At 37.4% G+C, this 4,589-nt stretch overlaps 1 pseudogene; it reads right to left on the bottom strand.

Moving 5' to 3' along the window:
- Positions 1-1,881, bottom strand: LOC145673425 (vacuolar protein sorting-associated protein 4A pseudogene; annotated as a pseudogene).
- Positions 1,882-4,589: the final 2,708 nt, after the last annotated feature.

The raw sequence follows: 4,589 nt of genomic DNA, 5'->3' as shown, positions 1-4,589 counted from the left end.
TCTAGTACGTTGCTATTCTGATATTAAATACCGGTAAATATTCGCCAAGAAAATTTGTAGCACTGTCATCCTAATTTAGTTAGGTATGCGCGAATTTTAGTATTAACGCTATAATCTGCATTCGTAATTTGTGAGGGAGAATTACTCCTTTTTCACGTCACCCACTAAATTATTTGGAGATTTTTCTACTAATACATAAAGATTATTTTATAAATTGAAAATTTTCTGAAAATGTCTTTGAAATACATCTAGTAACAAAAGTATATTTTATATTGCAATTTTAAATCCGAGATCAATGGAGATTTCTTTTATACATCATCAAACAAGTTATAAAATTTTACAGTATAATAATTTGTACATTTGTAGCTAACTTTCTTGTCCAAAGGAAAGTCTAAAGGCTTCTAGTTTTTGAAGGTCTTGAGCATGTACAGTCGGTCTTACGTTTCCCAAGGATTTCACCATATCGTCCATAGTAATTGGCTGTTCGACTAATTTGCCTGGCGGTATATCCATATATGACATTTCAATAGCACCAAAATCCTCTGGTTTGACAGGCATCAGTAGGTCGTAGATCATCACTTTGGGATTAGTTGGAGATGGGCAATTCGTATACGCAAAATGGGTAGCATCTGACACTCTTCGAACTGGCTCCATCATGGCTTCCCGAACAATAATATTGATGTCGGCTCCACAATAGCCTTCAGTTTGTCTAGCTAAAGTGCGAAAATTGTCCTCTGTTAACTCATGCAAGGTATCCGCTAAGTTAAGTTTAAACATAGAATATCTTGCTTCCTCATCCGGCAATGGAATGTAAATCTTCTTCTCAAACCTTCTGCGGACAGCATTATCCAAAATCCACGGCATATTTGTAGCGCCTAATACTAACACCCCTTCTGAATCATTAAGTCCACCTTCCATTTGAGACAGAAATTCATTTTTCGCTCTTCTAGCGTAATCTGGTTCATGTTCTGTGCGTGTTGAACATAGTGAATCAATTTCATCAATGAATATTATGCTTGGTTTACACTGCCTTGCTAATTCAAATAAATTTTTTATTAATTTTTCCGATTCTCCAACCCATTTTGACATAAGATCGGCTGACGAGACAGAGAAGAAAGTCGAGGCATTAGCCTCAGCTGCTACTGCTTTCGCAATGTGTGTTTTACCTGTCCCCGGTGCTCCAAAGAGCAGAATTCCTTTCCATGGTATCCTTTTGCCTCTAAATAGCTGAGGAAACTTAATGGGAAGAATCACGGTTTCCTTTAGTGTCTTTTTAGCATTGTCTAATCCTGCCACATCAGACCAATGAATCTTGGGTTTCTCCACTACAATCGCTCCTCTTAATTGCGAGAGAAGTTTTTCTTTTTCAGGATCATCGCTATCATTTCTCTTCTCCTTTTGCCCTACATTTCGCTGATTAGCTTTCAAAAAAGTTTTCAATACTTCCGCTCGTTCTAGATACGATACGCATTCATTATGGATAATTTCCTTGGTCTTATCAGAAATGCTATCGCTTTTCAAACACTGGATCAAATACCCGACTCCATTTTGGTATAACTCTAATGCTTCCGAGTAGTTTTTTTTCTCATCCTCCTTCACGGCTTCATTTAACAACTCTGTTGCAATCTTTAAATTTTCCATAGCTTTTTAAGGCCAAACTTATAACAAAATTCCTCAAGTCAGGGTTCCAGATTTTTACCAGCTACTTAGGCATTTCGGGTTTCCTCATCTTAAAGGAAAATACAATACCTAATTTTAAAGAAATCGATTATTAAATTCGTTCAACACAATATAATTTATTGATTTCTTAAAGCTATATATATCATTATAACAAACCGTCACGTAAATGTTTATCTAGTAACACGAGATGTGTGTTGTCTAATTCAGAAATCAGAGTTATACATGAAAAGAAAAAGGAACTGGCGCCAACATTACAGTAGTTCGTGGCCAATAGTTACTTGCTATTTACAGAATAAGTTCAATAGTACCAACAAATCAATTAAGGACTATTGAATACACAAAATATAGATGCAATAACTTTAGGGCAGTATAAATACTGATGAAATTACAGGCATTGAACAACTATATACAAACAAACATGTACAATGTAAACAGAGTATTAAAACAACGGTTCAGATAAAGTATACCCCGGTTATCATGAAATTACAATGGAAACAATGTAACGAAAGGGATCATGACACTCCTACCACGAAGCGGGGTGAAGTATTGATGAAAGACTCAACTGCAAACTTTGCATCCTCTATTACACCTCCTTGTGCAATATCTAAGGCAGAATAAGGTGTAATATACGAAGAAAAAAGGGCTTGTAAAATTTTCAGTAGGTTGTCGGTTGGATACTTCAAAACTCAATAGCAAAAATGTCATAATTACTCCAATCAACCGGCATTATCAAATTGGTTGAGCGACCAGTAGACCTTAGAATAGAAAAGGGTGGAATGGTCTGGTCCAACTGTCCACTGAATAAAGAAAGTTTTGACTATTATGCCATATTTTGGGGCTTGTTAGTGAAGTATAAATAAGATACCTTGAAGAACTCAGGGACTAGTCAGAACCTACACATCTAAGGGATTCACTCATCTACTACGACGCTTCACGTCAGAACCAAACCAAGTCAACAAGCTGATTCTAGAGGGAGTTTTTCTCAAGAAGAAATATGAGGGGATGCTGATAAGGATTGAGCCCTACCAACAAAAAATTGAGCTAGGAAGCTGAATCTCCCACACAATTCCACATATTCCCGTAGTAGGTCAATGCATTTACGACATCTGTCTTGCAACTTTTTAAGTCCTTGTAAATAGAAGTCTTTTCTCTGCTGCTCTAACCACTCATCTGTATGCATCAGTTGTCGCTTATACACTCTGAAAACGGTGACCTTTGAGATGTTTTTGAGATTCGGGAACAGATGATAATCGGATGGAGCTAGGTCAGACGAATAAGGGAAATAAGGCAACACTTGAAAGCCCAAGGTGGTCAATGTGTCCTGTATTTCAGATGCCGTGGGAGGGTAGGCATTGTCCTGCAAAAGCAGAACACCTTTGGAGATCTTACTGCGACGTTTGTCCGCAACTTCCTCAAGAGACTATAGTAATATGCTGCACTAATCGTTGTACCCACTGGAAGATAGTCTGTAACCATATAGTCCAATTCATCGAATGTCATTTAGGAAAAAGTTTAACTTTTTAAGTGAACCTCGTATAAAAGCATTTCTAAGAATTTTTCTCTTCGCAAACAGATGAATATGCATATATGTGTATGTGCGTCGCCTCTGCGACGGAAGTCTTGGTGGACCCTCTCTCTTCCCCAAATAAGGTGCTAGACTCTAACGTAAAAAGCAAACTTTGTCTCCAAGCATTCCTGCCTATAGCTTGTCATAGTTATTTTTAGCTCTGACATCAACAGGTTGCATTGCGAGCCTCTCCGCTGGGTAAAAGCACGGAGAGCCGGGGAGAGAAACCAATTCAGTCTGACTTGGAAATTACAACGAACGACACGGTGCAAACTATATTACATACGAGATATGGTAAAATATTATTACTAGTGCGACAAAACGACAGAAACAACAAATAGTACAAAATAATGTGATTAGTTATGTTAAAGATTAAGAAATACACGTAGTGAAAGTTAAAATATAATGATTGATTGCAAAGCATTATTTGCAAACTGTTCATACCTTGAAGGAACTAACAGCGCAATGGAGAAGATTCGGCAGATCCAACCCAAAAAGAGGAAATTTGATATCGCATCAAACGGAATGTCGTGAACTAGGATTTCTGCAAGTAACCATCACGTATCATGAACTTGCTAAGAAATCTTCCCTTCTTCTCCCAAAGCGTCCAAGAAGCCAACAAAAGTGAAACAATTGTAAAGTGGCAGTGAAACTCAACCGGCGGCACGCGACTAGCGCGCTTTCGTGATAGTAGTGAAGATTATTGGGCCAAATGTTTGTGCTGTTATATCGTGCTGTTGTTATACAGTATTGTGTTATTATATTTAAATTGATCAAGTCAAAGTGCCAGTGTATATTTTAATTTGTGTTTGTGTAGTTTCAGTGTTTTTAATTAAAGTGAAAATGTAAAAGTCGTATATATCATTTTACCAAAATAATCACCATGATTTAAATTATGTTTTAGAGTTTAAGGAAATTTAATTTACTTTTCTTTTTTCCAGCATCAATAGTTTAATGCCTATACAACGTAATAATTTTCGCATTATTAAATTGTATCGGCATTAAGAATACGATTAGAATCAGTCTTTATGTCAATTTCCCAAAATGTCCTGACCCGAACTCTGAACCGTATTGTCCAATGGTTATACGATCGGCTTTGGTGGAAGCTCCGAACTGCTATTAGAGCCTAAAGGAGACGTCCAGGGCATAGAGGGTCGAATCCAGGACACTCATAGATGTATCATAGAGTGTCTTCCCAGAAAGGGGATAAAGAGGATCGAATCCGGATTGTCATAAACGCCTGAGACCTCATAAGACTCCACAGGACACGAACCTAATACAGCCATAAGTACACCAGCAGAACTCCGTCCTTATCCCAAAATATTGTTGCCATTTGTTTCTG

The sequence above is a fragment of the Thermobia domestica genome, chromosome 16, assembly GCF_964235325.1.
Source record: "Thermobia domestica chromosome 16, izTheDome1.hap1.1, whole genome shotgun sequence".
Taxonomy (NCBI): domain Eukaryota; kingdom Metazoa; phylum Arthropoda; class Insecta; order Zygentoma; family Lepismatidae; genus Thermobia; species Thermobia domestica.
The sequence above is the reverse complement of the archived record's forward strand: the minus strand, read 5'-3'. Positions and strand labels throughout refer to the sequence as shown.